This window comes from Canis aureus, chromosome 24, assembly GCF_053574225.1.
Source record: "Canis aureus isolate CA01 chromosome 24, VMU_Caureus_v.1.0, whole genome shotgun sequence".
Classification (NCBI taxonomy): domain Eukaryota; kingdom Metazoa; phylum Chordata; class Mammalia; order Carnivora; family Canidae; genus Canis; species Canis aureus.
This window is the reverse complement of record NC_135634.1, coordinates 31,617,104-31,644,580: the sequence shown is the minus strand read 5'-3', so window position 1 is coordinate 31,644,580 and position 27,477 is coordinate 31,617,104. Positions and strand designations below refer to the sequence as shown.

General features: G+C 36.5%; 1 long non-coding RNA gene across 1 annotated transcript; it reads right to left on the bottom strand.

Annotated features, from left to right (window-relative positions):
- Positions 1 to 452: 452 nt before the first annotated feature.
- On the bottom strand, positions 453 to 25,630 carry LOC144296510 (uncharacterized). Its single transcript, XR_013363609.1, has 3 exons — positions 25,472 to 25,630; positions 1,969 to 2,256; positions 453 to 1,402 (listed from the first exon to the last, which is right to left on the bottom strand). It is a non-coding gene; the product is annotated as an uncharacterized LOC144296510 (long non-coding RNA).
- Between the last annotated feature and the right edge of the window lie 1,847 nt (positions 25,631 to 27,477).

Below are 27,477 nucleotides of genomic sequence, written 5' to 3'. Positions count from 1 at the left end.
TAAGTCGCTGTGAAATAGCATTAGTTGTATTCGAGGCTGGAAAATTCATTGATGTTCTGGCTCCCAGACTAGGCATGTCCATTTATCAATTTGTCTTTCATGTTCACAGAAAACTCATTGGTCCATTTTACTATTCAGGCTGATTTTTAAATTGCATAGCACCTGTTCAAAGGTGAGGGGAAGCATAGACTTTGCATTAGAGATGGGAAGTATCATAAATTACACACAAATGACAGACGGGCCTAAAAATCACCCATCGAAAAGCCACCATGAGCCCAGATAGAGCCAAGTCTGAGGACCAGGTGCCCATGATCACTGTAGAATTGAGTCTTGGGTTATTTTCATCAGTAGGCAGAGAGATTATTCCTTTGCACATGGATAAATAGTTTATTCATTTATGTCAGGATGTGTATTCCTATGTTAATTTGAGATGCAAATGAAAGGTGGGTTTTTTTTCCGGTTCTTGCATTATACTTCTTTATTGATTCATGTACTTTTTTAAAAAATTTATTCATGAGAGACACAGAGAGAGAGAGGCAGAGACACAGGCAGAAGGAGAAGCAGGCTCCATGTAGGGAGCCCGACGTGGGACTCTATTCCAGGACTCCAGGGCCACGCCTTGGGCAGAAGGCAGGCACTAAACCACGGAGCCATCCAGGGATCCCCTCATGTACTGTTTTATCTCAAAATTTCTTTCGGGAAGAGAGCTCGCTGGTGAAGGGGGTGGGTAAGGTACCCGCAAAGAGCATTGTCCTGCCCAACCGCCATTTGGCATCAGAAGCCAGCCTCTCTGCTCCTTGAACAAGGTCCAGGCACAAGCTGGGACAGCCCACCACAAACCCCATCCTTCTAAGGGCAACATGGGCTAGGAGACATGGCAAGCCAAGGAGCCCATCCCCCGGGGTCTATGTGTGGCAGTGGTTCAAGTCTGGGTTTTAGTGGGGAGGGCTGGGGTAGGAAGGAGTGGCTGAGTCTCTGGGATTCTCCATCATCCTCATCTCCTCTGCAAGTGGCTGCTGAGGGGGAGGCAGAGGCGGGATGAAGTCTTACGTGCTGGCAAAGGCTCCTCCTGGTCCCTCAGTGGCCCCTGACCCAAGTCCTTTCCCAGAGATGCCTTTGTGTTTCAGACTTGTTGAAGAGCATCAACTGGCTTGAGGTTCTCACTGCCTCCTGCTCCTTGTTTCTTCTTCTGCTTGAGTCCTTTGGAACTGCAGAGCTTGGTCTTGTGGATGTCCCCAGCCCAGGAAAGTCCACGACTCAGTAGCATGGAAAATGACCTAAGGCATTGAGTAGAACCAATGATGGTAGAAGCAGTTTGGAGAAAGATAGAATTGACGGGTTCTCATTTTCTCCAATCCTCTTTGCTGGGATTTCTAACAGTATGCTTTTTGGAAGTCCAAATCTCCAGAGAAAGAAAGATAAAAGAGGGAAGAAAAGAGAAATTTTGAAAACAAAGTTTACTGTCATCTCCTTCTTAGAAAGTCACCACATACATCTTCATAATAAAGACTGGAAACAATCCAATAGTAAAGAGACCTGTCTCATTTTATGTCACCTAGCATTTCCTGTAAAATTTTAAGAGACAAGTATTTCATGAAATACACATTGGAAAACACTGTTCTCTGTCAGCTTCACCTTGCTGAGTGGAAAACATTAATAATCTGTGATATATTCTGTGGCAATTGCACCATTAGCCCCTGTGTCATGAGCTTACCTGGATTCTTAAACTTTTTTTGGGGGGGTGGGGGGATTCTTAAACTTTTAAACCAGCATAGAAAGTAATGCTGTTTTGATCCATTCATCTATTTTCCACTCATCCCCTAATAGCATTCCTGTCACAAATTCTTAAAAACCTTTCCATGCATCTGACACTTCTTCATCTATTTAATAGGTTGTCTAACACTGATTTTCTTGTTCTGAGATGGGAATATTTTGGAATTCACAAAAAATGGATTTGGGGTACAGTACCTAAGTCAATTCATGATATAAAATCTAGTTTGAGGAGATTATAAAAATACTTCAAATCTAGTTTAATGAGATGGTGCTTTGAATTGCTCTCTCCTGGGTGTGGTCTTATTAATCACTGGTTCACCAATGTCTGGAGCCAGAGAACTGCAGGCCAACCCATCCAGATGCTGGTGGAGGTGCTAAAGGACCTTTCTGGCTCCCACATCACTCTGAAGTCAGATGTTTCCCACCTGTGGGGTCAGCTTTGCTCCAGGCGGATCCCCTGCCCAGGCTGCACAGACAAATTGCCTGAGAAAAAAAACAAACAAAAAACCCAAATCACTTGAGAAAGTAAAACTATTAGCCATTGGCCCAATCTCCAGCCTCCACCGTCGAGTGACCTCATTAGCATAAAGCCCTGAAAGGGGCTTACGAATAACAAAAGATACTCCTCTCACCCCTATCTCTCAGGAAATTGCAGTGGTTTTAGGAGCTCTGTGTTGGGATTCAGTGAGGAAGACCAAAAATATATATACCAATTTTTTATGTGTTTCTTCGGCATCTGTCAAAGTTTGTTACCATTTTTATTAATTTTCTAGCTTTTTTTTTTAACGTCACTGATTTTTTTTTTTTTTTTTGAGTGGTACTGATGTGGGAAACAAAGGTAGAAGAAACATCATTGCATTTCCTTACTACACCCCATCCACAAGCCCTTGAAACTAGCAGAATGACATTCCTCTAGGGACTCAACTGCCTAGATGTTAATACTTTGCTAAGGGCAAAAGGCAATCTTAGCCCAACCCCTAGGATCCTGTAAATCTACTTTAATATATAAAAATCCCTTTAGGAATTTCCTTTATCTCTAACCACCCCTCTCCCAAGACATGGTTGGCAATCATCCCCCAAACATTTGGCCCACCGATATACCTCTGAAGAGTCTCATGACCAAGGTTTTATTAGAGAGTAATAAATGACATTTTCCCAACAATAACTAGCCCTCTCAAGGTCCTGGAAACCTTGCTTCCAAAATTCCTTAGAGACCTACACTCTCCCTAACCCTCTCCCAACTTGACAGTACATCATGGGCCATCCCTCAGGAGCTCAGTGCAGCTCTTTCAGGCCACAGATCCTGTCCCAGTGCTTTAAGAAAAATCACCTTTTTTGCACCAAAGAAGTCTCAAGAATTCTTTCTTGGCTGTCAGGTTCGAATCCTAACATCTTTTCCTACATCAGTACCGCACCCCCTCCCCACTCTGTTTTTTCCATAAGGATTTTCATTGCATGATGTTGCACAGCATGGTTATTTTTTGCCATTTTTTGTGAATATCATGTTACAGCAGAACTGACTGTATTTAGAACACTGCCATATTTGTGATAAAATAGCCAGACTAAGGCAGCCCCAGTGGCTCAGGGGTTTAGGGCCGCCTTCAGCCCTGGGCCTGATCCAGGAGACGCAGGATGGAGTCCCATGTCAGGCTCCCTACTTGGAGCCAACTTCTCCCTCTGCCTGTGTCTCTGCCTCTCTCTCTCTCTCTCTCTCTCTCATTCTGTCTCTCATAAATAAACAAAATCTTAAAAAAAACCCAGTCATTATCATGCTAAACAGCACACAGTTTTGAGGAATTGACGGCAATCCCCTGGCCTTTGTGAAACAGGCAAGAAGAAGCTGAGAAGAATGGAGGGGAAGATAGAAGCTGGTTAAAAAGAACCTGGTAAAATCTACTCGGAAATTTGCACTTTATTCCAGAAGTGATGGGAAACCATGGAAAGGTTCTGAAAAGGGAATTCAGGTGATCAAATTTTTCCCCTTGGAAAAGATCATTCTGGTTTTGAGTGAGCAAGGGATTGATGGGGATGAGTCTAGAAGGCAGACCTACTAGCTTTAGGAAGTCCCTGCAGAAATAGGGTCTAGACATGATGTTGCGTAGCCTGGGGCAACGAAAGGGAAGCAAAATCAGATGAATGAACAGGGTTTGGTGGGATGGCAAGAGATGAAGGCTGACTTCTCTCCTTTCGGGTGGGACAGAGGGAGAAGGTGGTGCCATTGCCTGAGAATAAACTCAGAATGGCAAACGGATTTGGGAAGGGAGATAATGATTTTGAATCCGCTGGGTTTATCCTGGGACCAAGTGCCAAGTAGGCTGGAAAGGTTAGGGCCCAGCAGCACCCCAGGGCTGGGATGGGACAGGGAAACTCACCGGGAGTGAAAACCCAGGGGATGTTTTAATCCAATTATATTTGGCAAAACATGACTTTGTGCTTCTAAGCTGAAAGTGCCTGATGGAATCTGCAGAGTGATTCTGGAATCCAGTGTCTTTTATAAGCAAGAGTGTTTGGTTTTATTTTCGTACATGCAGAGTTATGCTGTGAAAAGTTTTGATGAGCTAAGTGCAAATGAATCTGAAGCTGAGGTAAATGTTTACAGTCACTTAAAAATGAAAAGAAAGAGTGTTTAGAACAAAGTAAACTTGTGAATTTCTCCGAACCCAAAACATTTTCTGGAGGGTATGAAATGTGAAGAAGCAGCCAACTGAGGCCTGTCCATCTCTAACTGTAACAGAGTGACATTAATAGAAACCAAAAGACTTACCCCAAACTGCTTCCTTGGATGGCAATACACATCCAATGAAAACCCCCGTTTTTCTGCTTTCTACCGTGGTGGGCTTTGCATTCTCAAGGAATGAAAACAAGAGCAGTTTCATTTCTTTTTAAAAGCATCATGTTGTTGTGATTATTATTTATTTTCAAACTCGGATAAATTTGTGGAGTAAACTGGTAGACTCTGACTCCACTTAGCTTCGGTTTTCAACTAAGCTTAGCAAATGAGGGAGTGAAGTGCAGCATTGCTATAATTACGGTCTCTAAATGTGTACAGTTCCAGATATACTATGTCATTATACAGTATGTGCAAGGCTGAAATAAACACTGGGCTTTCCAAAAATAATGCTTAGAAAACAACTAATTGCAATTTACGTTTGTTCTACTTGTAGGGTTTGTCCTAAGATATGCCAACTGATTTCTTATGTTACATAAAGATCCTTTCAAAAGGTTTACTTTGTCACATCTGAAAAAGCATAATTGTTAAATAAAGGTATATTTCAGCTAAGTGCATTTAATTTGTTTTTATGAGAGCCTGACATGAAAGTGGAGATTAATTTTTTTTAATAATTACTAACTACTGAACTGAAAGGAACTGGAGATCTATGAATATTAATTTTTTCTGTCCTTGGAACTTGTTCATATTTGTGGATTTTAAGTAAAGAGAAAAAAATCTATTCTCAATCTGATTTTAAATCCTTTGTGGGTCAAGGCAGTCAGGGATGGCAAATATCAAAAGTCTTTAGAAGGGCAGAGAAGAAGAGTCAGGAGAAGTGGAAGCAAGGTGTGAGCAGAGAGGGGCTCCAGGTGCCACATGTGCACGCGGAGCAGCAGAGATGGGACATAGCCTGTCACATGCTGGATGGACACAGGATGGCTGGGTAATGTGACCCTTCCCATATTTGAATGGTCGGGGGCCCAGTTGTTCCTCAACTGTTAGAGGTCCAGCCTAGGAATGAGAAATTTTTCCTCCTCATCCCTTGTCTAATGATGGAGAGGATGCAAGTAAGTGTGTCAGGTGTGTGTACATACACATGTGGGTGTGCATGGGGTAGGGTATGTGCTGCTGTGAGGCTGATTATAAGAAATGACTAATTTTAGGGGCACCTGGGTGTCTCAGTCAGTTATGTATCTGCCTTGGGCTCAGGTCATGATCCTGGGGTCATGGGATTGATGCTCATGTGGGGCTCTCTGCTCGGTGGGAAGTCTGCTTCTTCCTCTCCTTCTGTTTCTCCTTGCTCCATGCTTGTGCTCACATTCTCTCAAATAAATTAGATCTTAAAAAAAGTGACTAAATTCAAATGCACAGGATATGTAGTAGGAACAGTATATAAGAAGCACTAAGGTAGGTGTTTTCTAGAATGTGACCAGTTGTACCCTGGCTGAAGAAAACCGTGTAGTGTACAGTGATTAAGAACTTGGGGTCTGTAGTCACACTTCCTGGGACACAATCTTGCTTCTGCTCAGTGACCTTGGGCAGGTTACCTCACCTTTCAAAGCCTCAGTGCCAGTGCCTATAAAATGGGAATAATCATAGAACCTACCTCATAAGATTGTTCTGATAATTCAGAGATTGCCTGGGAAAAGCACTTAGCACAGGGCTGGGCATGTAGGAAATGCTTTACAAGTGTTGGTTACCAAAATGACAGCTTGGTTAGAGTCAATATTTTTTTCCTGCTCTTATCCTGCTTTCTTAGAATCCCTTTGTTACTTTTTCTAGTTCCCTGTGCTATCTGCGTGATTTGATCTTTAAATTTTTTCCTTGATGGAAAACCCTTAGAGCTATACATTTGTAACCTTTTTCATTTTATTTTGTGGTAATAGCTGTAAGATTTGATGTCATAATTGCCTTGTCCTCAAATAGTCTATAACTACAGTTTTTATTTCCTTTTTGGATTTGTTTTTTAGGGATAATTTATTTTTATTTATTTATTCTGGGCATGTTCCTGTGTTTCAGAGAATGTGGCTTGTCTGAATTCTGCTTTTTGGAATTTATCGTGGTTGTGGCCTAGTATTATAATAATAAAAGTTAATATTTATAAAAACTTACTATTTAGAGATATTTTAAGAAGTTCTTTAAATGGAGATCTTATTTAAGTCTCACATTAATCCTAGGTATGATTATTATCCTAATTACACAGAAGAGGACGTGGAGGCTGACAGTGGCTGAATCCTTTATCCTTTATTCAAGATTATACAGTTGCCAGTCAGTCCCTACGTCCAAGTTAAAAGTCAAATTAAGGGGATGGCTGGGTGGCTCAGCAGTTGAGTGTCTGCTTTTGGCTCAGGGTGTGATCTTGGAGTCCTGGGATGGAGTCCCACATTGGGCTCCCCACAGGGAGCCTGCTTCTCCCTCTTCTTATGTCTCTGCCTCTCTTTGTGTCTCTCGTGAATAAATAAATAAAATCTTTTTTAAAAAGCCAAATTAAGGATCATGAAAATAGGCAATGACCCAGGGTACCACATTATAAAGGGTGATGGGTTCCTTTGCTGTTGCAAAGCACTACACACTGGGAAGCTTACATAGGAAGAATGTATTGTCTCAAATTCAGGAGGCTAGAAGTCTGAGATCAAGGTTGATTGATTCAAGGTTCATGGTTGATTTCTTCTGTGAGATGTTACAGGTTGATCCATTCCATGTTTCTCTCCCACCTTCTGGTGACTTGTGGCCAGTCTCCGGTATTCCTTGGCTTATAGAAGCATCACCCTGATCTCTTCACATGGCGCTCTCCCTGTAGGCATGTCTGTGCCCAGATTTGCCCATTTTATAAGGAACACCAGTCACACTGGATTAGGGCCCACCCTAATGACCTCATCTTAACTAATCACATTGGCAATGACCTCATTTCTAAATAAGGTCACATTTTGAGGTACTGGGGATTAGGACTTCAAGGTATGAATCTGGGGTGGGAGGGATAATTCAACCCATAACAAGTGATAAATCCCCATTAAAGCAAATTAAAAATAAGTTTCCAGGTAATTCAGGTTTCTAAGCAAAGCTTCTTAGGTAACTGCTGACCAGTAAACCGGTAGAAATAGACAGAGCCTTGAGAGGGCAATGAAAACAACATGATAAAATTTTTCTCCAGTGTTGAGCTATTTTCCTTTTTTTTAAAGATTATATTTATTTATTCAAGAGAGACACACAGAAATAGACAGAGACATAAGCAGAGGGAGACGCGGGCTCCCTGTGGGAAGCCCAATGTGCAAATTGATCCCAGGACCCGGGGATCATGCCCTGAGCCAAAAGGAGATGCTCAACTGCTGAGCCACCCAGTGCCCCATGAGCTATCTATTTTCTTCTTTGTGTCAAGCATAGGCAAGTTACTGAATGCAACCTGTGGACAGTGCATCTTTCTCTGAGATTTGCTAGGGGCTTGTGCCTGATGTGGGCAGCAGTATTAGCTGCAATTTTGAAACTAAATACCGTATAGTGCTATTTATTAATAACGACTCATTTTTTTCTATAAAAATTTACATATTTCAATAGCTCTTCCAAAGAATTATCTGGTTCTAGTACCATGTTTAAAAATAAAGGCCATATATATCCCAAGAAATGTACATCTATGCCACCCAAAAGGCATGCCCTGAAAAGTTTGTAACAATACAGCTGCCAACTGGAAACAATCTGAATCCTATCAGCAGAATAATGGATAAACAATCCAATGACTACTGCAAACATAGCTATGAGCAAAAGAGCCTAGACAAATGAATGTATACTGCATGGTCCCACTCATCTAAATTTTTGGTCCCACTCAGAAATAATTTGCTGTTGGATGTCAGGGGGTGTGGTTATCCTCAGAGTTCATCGTCACCTGGAGAAGCTGGTCTAAGGTATTGGTAATATTTTGCTTTTTGATCTGGTTGCTGGTTACATGGTATGGCCAGTTCATGCAGAATCACTGACCTACAGTCTCATGATGTGGACATTCTTTAAACGTATTAGACTTCAATAAAAAGTTAAAAATAAATGAGATTATTGAATCTCTACTTCTTTGTTTTCATAAAAGTGTGGGATCACATTTTATTCTCGAGTATGAAAACTTTATTTTATTTTTTTTTTCGAGTATGAAAACTTTAAAAAATAGTAGATCATTTCTCTTTATCCCCACAGTGCAAAAGCCAAACAACTATTTAGAGAGAAGAATCAAGCATTTATCCTTGCTCCTCTGTACAAACTGTATGACTGGATAACCAAATGTGAGAAGCAGGAAAGCATCTCTTTGTAAAAACATTTTATCTAAAAAGTGAAAAAAAAAATGATGGAATTGAAAAATCACTGTTTTGAACCACTAATGAATGAATGGATCTAGGCGCTGAGGATCAACAGCTGCTCAAACCACAAAGACAGACAGACAGACAGACTCGTGGTAGGAGTATATCGCACCACATAGTCTTGCCAAAAGAGTTGAACCTGAGTCTGATGGAGTCTGGGGTTCAGCTGCCTAATTTCAAGAAAAAGAGGAACTACACTATGACTCCATAGTAAAACAGAATTGAGAATGTGGAATATTTTGCTGGGCAAATGCCAGCAAATAGGTAAATGCCAGCAAATAACTCCTTAATAGGTAAGTTATAGGAAAAAGGAAGGGATGGAAGTGAAATTGGTGGGTTAAAAATGACATAAGTACTAACACCTTTTAAAAAGTAAGATTAAGGGGCACCTGGGTGGCTCAGTCAATTGTCTGCCTTCGGCTCAGGTCATGATCCTAGGATCCTAGAATCAAACCATACATCAGGCTCCCTACTCAGGGGGGGAGCCTGCTTCTCCCTCTCCCTCAGCCTGCTGCTCCTCCTGCTTATGCTCTTTCTGTGTCAAATAAATAAATAAAACCTGTTTTTTTTTTTTAAGATTTTATTTATTTATTCTTGAGAGACACAGAAAGAGAGAGAGAGAGAGACAGGCAGAGGGAGAAGCGGGCTCCACGTAGGGAGCCTGACGTGTGAGTCGATCCCGGGTGTCCAGGATCACCCCTGGGCTGAAGGCGGCGCTAAACTGCTGAGCCACCCTAAAATTGTTTTTTTTTTTAAAAAGGAAGATTAAACTATAATCTCTAGGAATGAACATTTGTGTCATCTCTACAGAAGTCAGTGCAGTATTACTTTAGCAAAGAGTAGGATTGTGATTGAATCATGCCACATGTCTTCACCTGGTTGGTAGCTACAAAAAGGTCTTATAAAAACTCATTAGGCTATATATTTGTTTGGAAGAGTTTTCTATATTTTTGGGTTCTAAAAAAATAAATTCAAAAAAATTTTTTTTTAAGATTCTGTATTTTGAGAGAGCAGGAGATGGGGAGGGGCACAGGGAGAGAAAAAGCAGAGCAGGAATCCTAATGTGGGACTCCTAGGACCTGGAAATCATGACCTGAGCTGAAGACAGATGCTTAACTGACTAAGCCACCCAGGTGCCCCTAAAATAAAATAGTTTTAAAGTCAGTAATATTATACATTAAGTTATTTACTGTTCCTTTACTGTTCTTTGAAAATAAAAACCTCTCTATTTGCCTAAATTTGTCCTTTTCTCATGTAAGCTATTTACATATATAAATTGAACTTTTACTGTTTTCAAAAGAAATTTTTGAATCATACTCTGGTTTCTGAGAAAACTTCATGAATAGCATGCTGATTTTGTAGTTTAGTAGATTGTAACTGACCTAAAATATCTTCCAGGTGTAAATGCCACTTAATTCGGTAGTATTTGGAATATTTTTGTGTATTAATGTTCATCATCAGTCATATCTAAAACTTGCAAATATGAAATTATTCTGGCTATGCAAGAAGGTGGCACCAATTAACAAAACAAAACAAAAAGAACTTTGAACAGTTCTTTTCATGATAGTTTGTGCTTTACTAACACAAAGCAGATGAAGGCATTCCATGTCTCTTACCATGAGATTGCTAGAAAATTCCCTGAAGATGTTATAACTTGTCAGAAGTGCTGATATAAATATCTGATTACACATTTTCCATTCTGAATCCATCCTATATTATTAAAGAATCATTTTCTATTGATACATAATTGACATACTACAAAATTCTCCTTTTTAGAGTACAATTCAGTGGCTATTCATGGATTCACAAAGTTGTGAAACCATCATTACTAATTCCTGTACATTTTCATCACCCTATAAAACCCTGTACTGAGTAGCATTCAATCCCCATTGTTCTCCTCCCTCAGCTTCTGGAAAACACTAATCTACCTTCTATGGATTTGCTTATTCTGAACGTTTCAAGAATAAAATACTATGAGACCATTTCTGTCTGGTTTCTTTCACTTGACATAATGTTTTCATGGCTCATCCATTTTATAGCATGTATCAGTACTTCATTCCTTTTTATGGCTGAGTAATTTTGCATTTTATTTATCCATTTATCTACTGATGGACATTTAGGTTGTTTCTACCTTCTGGATGTTGTGAATAATGAAGTTATGAACATGTGTGTACATGTTTTTGTGTAGACATCTGTTTGCAATTCTCTTTGTAGGAATAGAATGCTTAGTTATACAGAAACCCTATGTTTAAGTTTTTGAGGAAGTGTCAAACTGTTTCTATAGCAGCTGCACCATCTTACATTCCTACCAGCAATGCATGAGGGTCCCAATTTCTTTATATCTTTGCCAATACTTATGATTGTCCATCTTTTGGGCTATAGTCATCATACTAGGTGTAAAGTGATGCTTCATGGTAGCTACTTCTAAAAATACATTCTGAAATCAAAAGGAAACATTGGATTTGAACTACACATTGGACCAGATGGACCTAACAGACACTTACAGAACATTCCATCCAATGGCAGCAGAATATACATTCTTCTCAAGCTCACATGAAACACTCTTCAGCATAGATCATATGTTAGGCCACAAAGCAAAATCTTCATAAATTTAAGAAGACTGAAGTCACATCAAGCATCTTTTACAATCGAGATAGTATGAAACTAAAAATCAGTTACAAGAAGAAAACTGGAACATTTACAAGTACATGGAGATAAAACAACATGCTACCAAATGACCAAAGGGTCAAAAAAGTGATAAAGAGATATCTTGAGATAAACAAAAATGGAAATACAATATACCAAAACTTACAGGATGCAACAAAAGCAGTTTAGAGAGGGAAAAAAAAATAACAACCAAATTAACAACCAAAATTGACACTGCAAGAAGCCAGGGGAAAAAAGAAGAAACTAAGCCCAAAGTTAGTAAAAGGAAGGAAATAACAGATCAGAGTGAAAATAAATGAAATATGACTAAAAAGACAATAGAAAATATTAATAAAATGAAGAGCTTGCTTTTTTTAAAAAGATAAATAAAATATATAAACCTTTAGCTTGACTTACCAGGAAAAAAAGGAGAGGGCTCAAATACAGAAAATTAGAAATGAAAGAGGAAACTTTACAACTGACAAAACACAAACACAAAGGATCATAAGAGACTGCTATGAACAATAATATGCCAACAAACTGGACAACCAACCTTGAATAAATGGAAAAATACCTAGAAACATACAACATACCAAGGATGAATCATGAAGAAATGAAAAAATCTAAACAGGCAATTACTAGTAAGGAGATTGAATCAGTAAGCAAAAGCATCTCAACAAAAGAAGTCCAGAACTAGATGACACCACTGATGAATTCTACCAAACAGTTAAAAAAGAATTAATACAAATGCTTCTCAAAAATCTTTCAAAAAAAAGAAGATTAAGGAATACTACCAACTCATTTTACAAGGCCAGCATTACCTTCATAATGAAACAGACAAGGACATCACAGGAAAGTTATACACCAATATCCCTGGTATACATAGATGTAAAAATTCTCAACAAAATGTTAGTAAACTGAATTCAACAGTCCATTAAAATGGAATTTATTCCGGGGAATGCAAGAGTGGTGCAAATTTCATAAAGTAAGCAATGTGATGTACAACATTAACAGAATGAAGTATAAAAATCATATGATAAACCCAATAGATGTAGAAAAGGAATTTGACAAAATTTAGCATCCTCCATTCAACATTCTCCAACTCCCAACAAACTTCACACAGAAGGAACATAACATAATAAAGGCATATATGTCAAGAGCACAGTTAACATCCTACTCTGTGGTGAAAATCTAAAAGCTTTCTCCTCTAAGATCAGGGGTAAGACAAAAATTCTCACTCTTACCATTTTTATTTAACACAGTACTGAAAGTCCTAACCAGAGCAATTTGGCAAGAAAAAGAAATAAAAAGCATCCAAATAAGAAAGGAAGAAGTAAAATCATCTTTATTTGCATATTACATGGTATTATATTTAGAAAATCTTGACTTTACCAAAAACTGTTAGAACTAATCAAGAAATCTAGTAAAGTTTCAGGATACAAAATCAATATTTAAAAATCAGTTGCATTTCTATATTCTAATAACTAATTATCAGAAGGAGAAATTAAAAACGATCTCATGTGTAATCACATCAAAAAGAATAGAATACCTAGGAATAAATTTAACCAACAAGGTGACAGATCTAGCCAATGAAAACTACAAGACTGATGAAAAAACACTGAAGGAGATGCAAATGGAAAGATGTTTTGTGCTCATGGCCTGGAAAAATTAATATTGTTAAAGTGTCCATACTAACCAAAATCACTTACAGATTGAATGCAATCCCTACAAAAAGTCCAATGGCATTTTTTACAGAAATAGAAAAGAATAATCCTAAACTTTGGAACCACAGAAGACCCCAAATAACCAAAGCAACCTTAAGGAAGAACAAAGCTAGAGGCACCACACTTCCTAATTTCAAATTATATCACAAAGCTATAGTCATCAAGATAATATGATTTTGGGACAAAACAGACACATAAATCAATGGAAGAAAATAAAGAGCATTTATAATAATAAATCCAAGCATTTGTCATCAACTAATTTATAACAAAAGAGTCAAGAATATACAATGGTGAAAGGACAATATCTTCAATAAACGGTGTTAGAACACCACTGGAGAGCCATAAGCAAAAGAATGAAACTGAAACCCTCTCTTACACCATGCACAAAAATTAACTCAAAATGGATTAAAGGCTTGGACATAAGACCTGAAATTGTAAAACCCATAGACGAAAACATAGAGGGTAGTAAGCATCTTGACATGGGTCTTGGTGATGATTAAATTAAAAATAGAGCTACAATATGATCCATTTTGGGCTATATATCCAAAAGAAATGAAAACAGGATCTTGATATCTGGACTCCCACGTTCTTTGCAGCATTATTCACAATAGCCAATATATGGAAACAGTCAAGTATGCGTCAGCAGATGAATGCGTAAAGAAGCTGTGGAACATTATTCAGAAGGTGAGAAAGAAGGACATCCTGCCATTTATTACAACATGGATGGGCCTTGAGGGTTTTAGGCTAAATGAGACAAGGCAGAGTAAAAAAGACAAATACTGTATTAGAATCTAACAAAACCATACAACAGTACTCCTAGAAATAGAGGCTAAAATGGTGGTCACCAGGGACTGGGGAGTGGGAGAAAGGGAAGATGTCAGTTACACAGTACAAACCTCCAGTTAGAAGATGAATAAGTTCTGGGTATTTAATGTATAACATAGGGATTATAGTTAGTAATACTGTATTATATACTTGAAAGTTGCTAAGAGAGTAGATCTTCAATGTTTTCACCACAAAAAAAGAAAGGATAGTTACGTGATGTGATGCAGGTGTTAGATAATGCTTTGGTGGTAATGATTTTGCAACATATATCAAATCCATAGGTTGTATACTTCACACTTAACACAATGTCATATGTTAATTACATCTCTGTAAAGGTGGGGAAAAACAACAACAAAAAATACATTCCGAAAAATCCCAGGACATGAAATCAACCTTTAAGGTATTATAAAGTGTACCCCTGAAAGGAAAGGGACATTCCTAGACAACCAACATTCTCATGGGACGACTATTCTCATGGCATGGCCATAAAGCCCAAGATAGGCCAATCAAGTCTACGGTTTTCTAGGAGAAATCTGGAAAGAATTTATTTTTGCATTAGTATAATGAGTTGATTATATCTTTTGAGCTGTGAGAGACAGTTATGCTTGAATTACTTTTTATTCTGGGCATTTTATCATGTGCCCATAAATTCTTTTCTCCCATTCTCTTTCTCTCAACAAGATTTGAATTTGGTTTCTCTCACTTGAATGAAGTGTTCTGAGCAATATAGCTTTCTGACCAATACAGTTTTCTTCAAAAAGTCTAAAACACTGACTTTCTCATACATTTTGACAAAATGGTTTCTGACACTTTATACATTGTTTGTAAATTGAATACTGTTCTCTTTTAAAAGAAACTGTAACTAATAACAAACACTGGACTTCTACTAGCATCCATCTAGGAGGCTACCAAACTCAACAAATCACTTAAGAGGAAACACAAAAGACAGAAATTTACCAACTTACTAAAACTTAAAGTTCACAGATAATTGCCAAAATATAGGGAAATTTTCATGCAAGGTAGAAGGCAATTGGGGAAAAAATTTCTAAGGCTAATGGCACACTGCTATGTTTCCTGAACATAATAAAGCACATAAAAAGAAATGGAAGTTGTACATATTCTGTACCTATTGAGTTTCACCTAAAGCTCTGAGATCCAAACCACTACAGATCTAAGTTCCTTTCTTTTCTACTCCATGAATTGTGTTACAAGGCAAGCAGAATACTATGTATCCATTCTAATGCCCTCCATGCTTTATTTGTAAAATCACAAAAAGAAGCCATTTATATACATGTACAAGGAAAATTCCTGAAAGCTTCTGGGCAGATAAAGTAGGTGATTCACAACAGGCAAAAATCTTTCCCAAGTTTCTCCTTACATAATATGAAATGTCAGAAAGCAACAAAATAATTGCATAAGATTTAAAAAAAAAATTGTACAGGATTTTAAGATACCACAGTATGATCTGGTAATTTTATAACAGTACTAGTTCTTTTAAAGAAATTCATGGGCACCTGGGTGGCTCAGTGGTTGAGTGTCTGCCTTTGGTTCAGGGTGTGACCCCAGAGTCCTGGGATCAAGTTCTGCATCAGGCTCCCTGCGAGAAGCCTGCTTCTCCCTCTGCCTATGTCTCTGCCTCTCTCTCTGTGTCTTTTCATGAATAAATAAACAAATATTAAAAAAAAGAAATTTTCAAATAATTATCTTCAGCAATGTAAGAGCTTAAAAAATAGAACCATGAAAATAAATGTTTAGATTTTTTAAACTAAAGTTTTTAGACTCTAGATTTTTGTCTGTATTTCCAGCAATTAGATAAAATTGAGACCTCTCAAGGGGAAAACTATTATATATCAGGAGCAATAATGAGCATTGAAACCAGTCAAAATAGGAATAAATCTAAATATTATTGTCAATCTGGTTATATTGCTCAATACAAATGCCAAAAGTATTTTCAAAAGAAAAAACTATGCAAGTAAAGTATAATTAGATAAGAACAATGATATAGATCTATAATTTCCCGAAATCATATTCTGCAGTATATACTGATTTTTCTTCCTGTCTGTCTTTGCCATTACAGTGTGAACTCCACCAGGGCAGGTCCTCTGGTCTGCCTTGTTTGGTGAGGCAGTCTGAGTGTTTGGAATTCCTTAGGGTACATACCATCATCTGAATAAATAATAAAGATCACTATGTAGGGATTTTTGAGAGACATTTTTAAAAGTGTATGAAATTGAGCCTGCTTTTCCCTCTGCCTGTGTCTCTTTCTCTGTTTCTCATGAATAAAAAAAAAATAAAAATAAAAATAAAAAAACTTTTAAAAAAGTATGAAATTACTTGTCACAAAGGATTAAAAATGCATATTTTAACTGATAATTAGATAAAAGTAGGTGGAAGAATGCTTTTGAAAAAGAATTGATCACCAAAGGACATAAAAATAGGATATGATTTTCAAAATATTGAAGGAGATAAAAATAAGACATTGTATTTCATTGTAAAAAAATGAAAACAGTAAGAGAACATAAATATTTTAAAAATTACGGAACACAATGACAGATACAAGATGAAATACAGTGGTTAAATAATAAAGACATTAAAGTATCATTAAAAATATCAAGTAGACAAGCTAATACTAAAAGGAATAAAAAATACATATGATGTGTATGTGTGTGTATGAGAGAGAGAGAGAGCGAGTGACACCTTGGCCTCTATTAGCAGAAAATGCACTTCTTTCCAGTATTACTGCAGTGTATACAAAAACAGATAGTCATTTAGGCCACAAAAATATTTTAATAAACTTCCCCAAATAGAAATCATATAATCAACAACTTCTTAATGCAATAGAATTAGAACTTTAAAAACCAAATGCTAACCTAAGTAATATAAACACCTAGAAACCACAAAAGCTGCCTTGCTGAGCAGCAACCACTTGGGCAGAAGGAGAGCAAGAGGCAGGAAGAGCTGTGGGGCAGGCTGGGGATGTGGGTCAATCTGTTTGGGACCATCTACTCTAAGTCAGCGGAGAAGAGAAAGTAAACCCCAAATCCTTGCAATTCAAAGTGCCCTCATGGACTAGCAGAATCAAACACACCTAGAGCATGTTAAAAATGAAGAAATTCTAGTCCCACCCAGAGTCAATGAATCCAAGTGTGTATTTTAGCAGGATGCTCCAGGTCCTTGTCTGCACCTCACACCATGTAAAATAACTAAATAACCACACAGAAAACATATGTCCCTCACCATGAGTCATAGAGCTCTCTGTTCACCTCGATTACAATCATCAAATTTACTAGACTAGATCAAGACTATTCGAGCCACTAAAAAGAAATGATATTATATGATGTGATAGAGGTGCTAATCATTGTTACCATGGCAATCATATTACAATATATGAATGTATCAAATCATGTTGTGCTGTACACTTCAAATTTATACAATGCTATATACCAAATATAGTTCAATTAAAAAATGCCACTAAAAATGGGAACAGAAGACTTGGTTCACTAAGGATAAAGAATTCGAGAAAATGGGTTCTAAATTAACATATTGAAATGAAAGTGGGTACTCAGCAGATCACATCTCCCTCCTTCCTAAAATATTCTTCATTAAAAATGAGAAATTATGAGGGAAAAAGAGAAAGAAATTGGTGATGAGTGTGTCTTAATCTGTTCAGCCTGTTGTAATAAAAACACCATAAATTAGGTGGCTTATTAACAGAAGAGATTTGTTACTAAGAGTTCTGAAGTCAGAGAAGTCCAAGATCAAAGCACTAGCAGAGACCATATCCAGTGAGATCCTGCCTCCTGGTTCATGGACAGCTGTCTTTTTTTTGTTGTTGTTAAGATTTTATTCATTAACTCATGAGAGACACAGAGAGAGAGAGAGAGGCAGAGACACAGGCAGAGGGAAAACCAGGCTCCATGCAGGGAACCCAACGTGGGACTCGATCCTGGGTCTCCAGAATCACGCCGTGGACTGAAGGCGGCGCTAAACCGCTGAGTCCCGGGCTGCCGGACAGCTGTCTTTTTACTGTGCCCTCCCATAGCAGAAAAGCAAGGAAGCCCTTTGGGGTTTCTTTTATAAGGACACTAACCCCATTTATGAAGGCTCTGCCCATGTGACCTTATCATCTATCTCCCAAAGACCCCAACTCCTACTGTCATCATCTTCAGCATTAGGTTCCAACATACAAATTTAGAGGGAACACAAACATACAGTCTATGGCAGTCTCTATACATATACACTATTATTTAAAAAGAAAATAGAAAATCAGAAGGCAAATAAGTAACCCAAAGCAGAAGACAAATTTGACCTCAAAACAGGAGAAAGTTTTTTTTAAATCCATGACTTGAGAGGAATTAAAGAAACATGACTTCTTTGAAATAAGAGTTAGGAGAGAGACATGATGATGACAAACCTACAAACGGCAATAAAAGAATGAGCTGGAAGACCTGAGGAAGGAAATGGATTAGAAAAATAAAATAACTTACGTAAATTAAAACTACATTTTAGGAAGCGATGTTAGAATAAGAATATGAAGTTCAAAAAACAATAAGATTGAAAAGATTAGATTGCCTAAACTGAAATTTACTCATATCTCAATACTGAAGGGGAGTGTGATGTCCTAGGAAAAATGTAAACACAGCAAGATAGATCTGATCAATATCCTAGTCTTGTTTCTGGACCTCAAGGGTAAAGGATGAAACTGCTAAAAATCTGGTGTAAAGGGCAAGTCATGTTGAAGAATTGAAAATATCAAATTGGCCTCAGACTAAGTCACAGAAGACTCTCAATATCAGAAGACACTTCCAAAACTAAAACATTGGGTGCTTCAGGTCTTGGGATTGAGCCCTGTGTTGGGCTCTGCGCTCAGTATGGAGTCTGCTTGGGACTCTCTCTTCCTCTCCCTCTTCCCCACCCCCTGCCTCCACTGGCATGTGTGCTCTCCTAATAAATGAATAAATGAATAAATGAATAAATAAATAAATAAATAAATAAATAAATAAATAAATAAAACCCTAAAACATTAGAAAGGGGAGAAGAAACTATGACTCAAGAATTTTATGGCAAGCTAAGTTATCCTTCAATAGACTGGCCTTATTCAGGCATACAAGAATTTAAGGAATAGAGCACACATCAATCCTTTTAAGAAAAAAATCTAAACGAACCAATAAAGGAATCAATATTATAAATCCAGATATGGGAAAGCTATGGAAAGAAAGGTGGTTATGTGAATTTAATACATTAAATGTAGAATCAGAACCGAACTTGTGTGGTAATTATGATTGCCAGACAGAATCATGAATGTTGTCTACCTTGACAACATGTAAACAGATCATATGTTCAGACAAAGAGAAGAGGAAGTGGGAAGAGCAGATTCAATAGGGTGCCTCCTCTGCTTGCCTTTTCCAAAGCAGTGCCCTCTACCAGTTCCTATCTGTCCCATTGTCATGTTTTATCTTTGTTACACTGAAAGTACACTTCATGTGTTTAGTACCTGACTCTCCCCACTAAATGGGCAGTTCTGGACCCAGAAGATCTTGTCTACCATTTTCATTACTGTTTCCTCAGAGTCCAGAGCAGAGCACCTAGTGGTAGGTGCTCAATAAAAACTGTGAGATGTATTGATAAACGCAATGAGATATAGGGCAAGGACATGAGCATACAATTCATTAAAAGAAAGGAAATCCAAATAGCTTTAGAAAATATGAAAAGTGGTTTGATTGAACTCATTACTAAAGAAATGCACACTTTAAAATCGCTATACCTTTTTTCACTAGTCAGATTGGCGAAATGAAGAACTTTGAGAAGTTTGAGAGTCATAATGCCACCCAGAATATGGGGAATGCCCATTGTCATGAACTCTTGGTGGTAGCACAATTATTATCTCTGCTGACAGGAATTAAAGTATACACATTTTTGATTCAGCAACTTCATTTCTAGAACTTTTTTATACAGGACCTTACACAATTCTATTATTTTGCATGGAACGTTTACAAACGCAAACCCACTCATGTACAAGGATGTTTACTGCAGCATTACTTGAGATAACAAAAGATCAGAAACAAAATTGATATTATAAATATAAAATTACAGTCATCACTTTGAAAACAGTGTCAGGAAAATACTCTCAGATAGTTTTAATGCAAATATAAATTGATAAACTATTTAGAAAGCAAGAGCTATTAAGTTTTATCTATTTCTCAATTCAGCAATTCCACTTCAAAAAATTTATTGGATAAAATATTTGCATAAAAATATGTATAAGGATGTTCATTGTAGCAATGTAATGGAGAAAAAATTGAAAGCAACTAAATCTTATTCATTATGATTATAATGTTTTTGTATAGCAGGTTTTAATTTTAATGTAATCAAATCTATTAATCTTTTCCCTTACAATGTGCTTTTAATGCTTTAAGAAATCCTAGTGATCTGAGATCACAAAAAGAAGTTTTCTTCTAAGTATTTTAAAGTTTTGCTTTAAAATTTCAGGTCTTTAAGCCACTTGGAGCTCATTTGTGGACATGACATGAGGTGAGGTCTAGTCCCATTCTTTTCTACATAGAAGAACAAAGAGCAAGTACAAAGTATTGAGTAAAATCTGCTTTTTCCTTACTGATTTACAATTCTATCTCAGACACACAAACTGCTTATACATCTATAATTCAGTTCCAGTTTTCTATTTACATGTCCATTTGTCTATCCTTGTACTAATATCTCTCATTTTAATGACAAATAATAAAAGTTTGTTAAAATAATTATTTTCAGACTGACATGTATTTTTCCCTCAATACTTTTAAGACTATTTTTCTATTGTAGTCTAATTGTATTCAGGCATCTATTATTGCTGAACCTACAATCAGGCTCATTATCATTCTCTTGCAGAATCAGCCTTTTCTCTCTGATATTTCTAGAATTTGATCCCCATTCTTGATACTTTTCAATTTTCCTACCCAATTGTCCAGGCATGGATCAATTTTTAAAAATCCTTCTTAATATTTAGAATACTCCTTTGCTTTGACACTATTCCTTCTTCAATTCAGCAAAATCATTAGCTATTATCTCTTCATATATCTTTTTTCTGCTTATTTTCTCTATTCTTCTCTTCTGATACATTCATCAGACATAGGTTGGAGCTTCTAAATTTATCTTCCATATCTTTTATCTGCTAGTTTGCTTTTAAAGTCTTTGCTTCTCTGTTCTGCTTTCTGGGTGAATTCTTTGGTAGTATGTGCCAATTCTTGTATTCTATTTTTGATCTTACCCAGTATAGAGTTTACCCCATTCATGGTTTTTTAAATTTTAATGACAATATTTTAACTTCAGATTTCTAATTGGTTCTGTTTCTTAGCCAATGATTCCTATTCCATTCTGTGTCTTTCTTTATATTGTCTTATTCTTTCTCATGGATGTTCATTTTATGGGTTTTTTTTTTTTTAGAAACTAAATGTACTTATTTCAAGCCATTATTCAGTTTGTTACATCATGTATATTTATTCTAAAATGATTTAATCTTCTGCATTTTAAATTTTATTGGTAATTTTTAAATTTTTATATTTATTACTTTTAGTTTGCAAGCTCATTTTGGGTAAAATTCTATATCCTTTCCCTCACTATGCCTCTCTCTCTCTCTCTCTTTTTCCTTCTCTTATGTGTTTATCTTCATCTAACCCCATCCAAAACTATCAAATCTTACATTGGGCAGTGGTCTGGAAGCCCTCCTCATAGTGAGATCCTGCCTCTTGTGGAGTGCTTTTATGATCTGAGCACTGTAAGAGAGGAATTCTGGGCCACTTCTGATTTCCCTGGGACTAAAAGGGTGTAAGACCTACAGACTCCTCCTTGACTAGGCCCACTTCAGAGCCATCAGCAGCTCATCTTTGTGTTTGGGTTTGTCCTTTAGCTTTCTGTTTAACAGTATCTTTCAATGTTATATGCGTGGAGTGTGTTTACAATAGAAGTGTCCCTAATAAAAGATTTTAATTCTGTGGATACTAAGATGTAATATCTACCATTCTTTTGAATTCAAATAATGCAATGGAAACTGACTTTGACAGATTGAAACTTGTTCCATCAGCCAGGAAAGCTCACAAGATTTTCTTTCATTATATAATGGTTATGCATTTCAGTTCTGAGAACAATTATCTTTCTACTAGATCAAAGGATTTTCAAGGTTAAAAACAGTGTTTTGAATTTATCAATACTGAGGCTCTTAGAAAATCTTTGTTCATCATATAATTTTTATGTGATAAGTGGTACTCCATAAAAATATGAGTAGCTCTAAAATAAAGGTAATAAACCGTGCTAGTTTAGTAATGCCAGGGAAAATTGGGTACTTTTTGTTACACCCGGCTACTGCATCATGATTGCATTAGTATTCTTTTCAATATTGAATAAATAAGATCTGTAGGAACATGCTAGAAAATATTAGAGAAAAAATACAGCTTCTTTCCATTAGTTGTGGTTGTCTTATTCTTTGGTTAATTAAAGAAGGAAGTTGTCCCATTAGTGGACAAATATTCCTGCACAGAAATCCTATTGCAGATCAGTCTGTTTTCAATATCATCATCATTATCCAGAACTATATGATTAGTGTTTTAGTCACAGATGAGCTACACCCTATACAATATGTATATGTGTATATATATATATTCTCCATATATATATATACAAACATATATATATATATGGAGAAGTTGGTATAATTTCCAAATCATCCATAAACATTAAAATTCCAGGAGTTGGAATAATTTCTAATTTTTCCCAAGTTTTGAAAACTCATGCCCTTTTTTCTTTCTAAACATTTTTAGATATTTGAATTTTCTTTATTGAAGTATAATTACCATACAGTGCTATATTAGTTTCATATATACAACGTAATTATTAAATAATCCTATACATTACCCAGTGCTCATCACTGTAAGTGCAATCACCATCTGTCACCAAACAACATTATTACAATCATATTGACTAAATTCCCTATGCTGTACTTACTAATTTTATAATTGGAAGTTCATACTTCTTGATCCCCTTCACCCATCCCCCCCACGCCTCCCCTCTCACAATCATGTTTGTTCTCTGTATTTAAGAGTCTGTTTGAAAAAAAAAAAAGAGTCTGTTTGTTTCTTTGTTTTGTTTTTAGATCCCACATACAAATGAAATCATATGTTCTTTGTCTTTCTCAGCCTGACCTATTTCACCTAGCTTAATGCCCTCTAGGTCCATGTCTGTTATTGTAAATGTCAAGATTACATTCTTTATCATGACTAATATTCCATTGTATTATATATATATCATATCCTCTCTATTCATCTATAGATGGACACCTTGGTTGCTTGCATACCTGGGCTATTGTAAATAATGCTGCAATAGACATAGGGGTGCATATATCTTTTCAAATTAGTGTTTTTATTTCCTTTAGGCAAATACCCAGTAGTGGAATTTCTTGATCATATGGTATTTCTATTTTTAATGTTTTGAGGAACTGCCATATTGTTTTCCAATTTACATTCCTAATTTATATTATCACTAACAGTGTACCAGAGTTCCTTTTGCTTCACATCCTCACAACACCTGTTGCTTCTTGTGTGTTTGACTTTAGCTATTCTGACAGATGTGAGGTGATATCTCATTGTGGTTTTGATTTGCATTTCCCTGATGTTTCATGATGTTGAGCATCTTTTTACATGTCTATTGGCCATCTGGATGTATTGTTTGGAAAAATTCAGGTCCTCTACCCATCTTTAGTCAGACTATTTGTTTGTTTGTTTTGGTATCAAGTTAGATAAATTCCTTATATATTCTGGATATCAGCCCCTAATTGGTTATATCATTTGCAAATATCTGCTTCCAATCATTAGGCTATAAAAGCTTTTTATGTTGATGTAGTCCCAATAGTTTATTTTTGCTTTTGTTTCCCTTGTCTAAGGAGACATACCTAGAAAAATATTGCTACTGCCAATGTCAAAGAAATTATTGCCTGTTTTCTAAGAGTTTTAAGGTTTTGGTCTTTAATGCATTTTGAGTTTATTTTTGTATATGGTGTAAGGAAGTGGTCTGGTGTCATTCTTTGGTACATAGCTGTTGAGTTTTCCCAGCACTATTTGTTGAGGAGACTATCTTTTCCCCCATTCTATAATCTTGTCTGCTTTCCTGTAGATTAATTGTGTAAGCTTATTTATGGAATTTCTATTCTCTTCCACTGATCCATGTGTCTATTTTTTGCCAAAACAATACTGTTTTGATCACTACAGATTTGTAGTATATCTTGAAATCTGGGAGTAGGGTACATCCAACTTTGTTCTTCTTTCTCGAGATTGCTTTGGCTGTTTAGGACCTTTTGTGGTTCCATACAAATTTTAATGTTACTTGTTCTAGTGCTGTGAAACCACATTCTTAAATTGAGAGTTTAATAGAAAAATGTGACTTTTTAATGACTTGAAATAATTGGCAGGAATAACCTTCAGTGCCTATTCCTCCCAACCACTCGCCTCACAATCATCATATTCCTTTTCTTCAGATCTCTCTTTCCACCCCATTTGCCTATTTTCTGTTCACCAATGACACATCATTAGAAGACCTACACTTCCTAATCCAATTTTATGTTAACAATACTTGGATCATAATTTTTTCTCTCTCTCAAAACTCCAAGGATGTTGCTTCACTGTCCTGGAATAAAGCTTTGTTGACAAGTTATTCAACCATGATGTTGGTACATATGGTCCTCAATTTTTTTTAAATTAAATTAATTGATTGATTGAAGTGGAAATTTATCTTTCTTGATTCTTTCCACAGCCAATTACCCTCTCTACGATCTCATTCAAAAGGAGTTTGTTTTTTCTTTTTCCTTTAGACACATGATTTCACTAGCTTGGAAAGAAGAAATTAAAGTGTTGCACTTGAGGGACACCTGGGTGGCTCAATTGGTTAAGTGTCTGCCTTTGGCTCAGGTTATGATCCCAAGGTCCTGGGATCAAGCCTCCTATTGGGCTCTCTGCTCAGGGGAGTGTCTGCTTCTCCCTCTTCCTTTATCCCTCCCACTACTCATGCTCTCTTATACTCTCACTCTCTCTCTCTCTCTCATAAATACACAAAATCTGCAATAAAATAAAATGTTGCATTTGAAAGTGAAATGTATGCTTATATTTACTGTGATAGATGATGATATGACTGATATAAACTATTACCTCTGCTCATGTGTATGGGACTGATGTGTGATCAATAGTTCTTTCGAAACTGTCATGAAAACACACACAAACATACACACATTCTGTTTCTAGTCATTCTTTAAAGATGTATGCAGGATGGTAAGGTATATATGAATCCACAATGTTAGGCTGTTACCTGAAAAATGAACTTTATAATATGTTAACACTGTAACAGTTAGATAGAAAAAAGCTCAGAGTTACTTGTTCTACCATGCTCACTACTGGTTAGCTGTATATTTAAGAAAATCATACCTTTCTTCTGACTAGGGAAGCTGAAGGAAGGCAGCTATTCCTCTCATGATCTCTTAGTAGTTGAGCATAGAAATGACCTGAAGGTGACAAACATGTTCTTGAGGCAGTAACACAAGAGCAGAAGGTCAATAGGAATTATTTCTGATGGCTGCAGCTCATTCAAGAGCCTAGTGGCGTTGGCACCACTCTCGGCCACTCCTGTGACAGGAATTTGGCTGCTCTCCTTCCTTCAGACTTGCTCAGGCCTGGTTTTCTAGCCTTATTATGATCAATCTCTTCAAATAAATTCCCTTTTTAATACAGTTTCAGATTTAAGGGCATCTTGGTGGTTCATTCAGTTAAGCATCTGCCTTCAGCTCAAGTCATGATTTCAGGGTCCTGGGATCGAGACTCTCATCAGGCTCTTTGCTCAGCTGGGAGCCTGCTTTTCCCTCTCTCCCTCTGCCTGCCTCTCCCCCTTCTTGTGCTTTCTCTCTGTGTCAAATAAAAAAAAATAAAATCTTTTAAAAAAGTAAAGTTTTAGGTTCAATTTCAGTTCTTTGTAACCAAGGAATCAGGATCAGTACTGATGAAGCTTATAACTTTATGGCTTTCAACCAAACTTCTTTTGGAAATTTTGGAAAAGTCTTGTCTGTGATGAAGATGTGGGGAGCTTCCTTTTCCCCTAAAGTGGCAAAACCAGATGTCTTACCAAGCACTGCAAGGGCTCCATCTGTGCTGCATATAAAGCTATTACCTTCAGAGAAAGTGATTTGGCAAAAAAACAAAAAACAAAACCTTTTACCATTTCCAAACATTGGCAATCTTTGTAATTTCAAAAGCAGTTCATAAAATAAGAGTTTTTTCTTTGATGGCATTAGCATGTAAATAGTGAGTATAAAAAAGGAGGTGATTACTTTAAAAAATGTCTGTAGTTTTACCCAGTTGCATGCTGAAAGGCAACAAGGAGACTGTCAATTACTTGATGATTTCCTTCAAAATGTTAAAAGCAATATCAACTATTCCAGAACATGTCATTAGACAAGAAAACCACTTCTAGTTTCTCCTGTTTTATTTTACAAACCAGCTTGGCTATTTGCAACACATGGCTTTACTTACACCTCCACAAAGAGTGGAGTTTCTTGTGTTTGACAACTGTCATGGAATGCCTCAAGAAAAGGTTTTTGTGAAACAGTAAATTCAAGATTTAGAGAGGTCCCAGTTTTATTGAGTTGAACTTTCTTCACACTACCTCTTCACCCCAAATACCTTGTTTAGGTCTATTTTTTTTTTTTTTTTTTTTTTGCCATGAGCAGATGAGAAGTCCTTTATCACTTTGCTGGATACACACTTTCATTGACAAGAACTTTTGGCCCAGAAAACATTATGGCTTTTGTAGTCCATCATCCCACCACATCAAAAATACAAAGTGAAAGCATATTACTAGAATCATTATCTTTCCTTTTCTTTGACATTTCAGCTTTAAATTGAGTCTACAAAAATAAATATATAGTCATCTAGATAATACTGATTCAATTGACATTGTAAAACCCAAATTTATGTATTTCCAATTTAATGGTTTAGCAATAAGTAATTTTAATGCTATCTACGTAAAGTATAGGATATTCAAGATATTTATATAACAAGTCAATAAGATATAGCAGATTTTATAGTTTATGCAAAATTTTAATTCATTTAATGACTTTTAATCCTAATGTTGGCATGCAGATTAAAACACTAATTCAGAGTCTGTGTCCTTGAAATTCAACCACTGACATAGAATTGCTTGTTTTTGTGTTTTTGTTTTTTGCCTTCCTAAAATAGTGGGTTTTATTTCTGAATAGCTTTCACACTTTTCTTGCAGAGATATATCTTTAATGTATGGTATTTTCATGGAGTAATAACATATGAATATCACTGCGTCTTATATTGAATATGGATGTCATTACTATATATATCTCAGAGAATAAACTAAAAAGAATTTTTTTAAAAAACAAGACATTTCTAAGAGATGCTTTAATACTCTT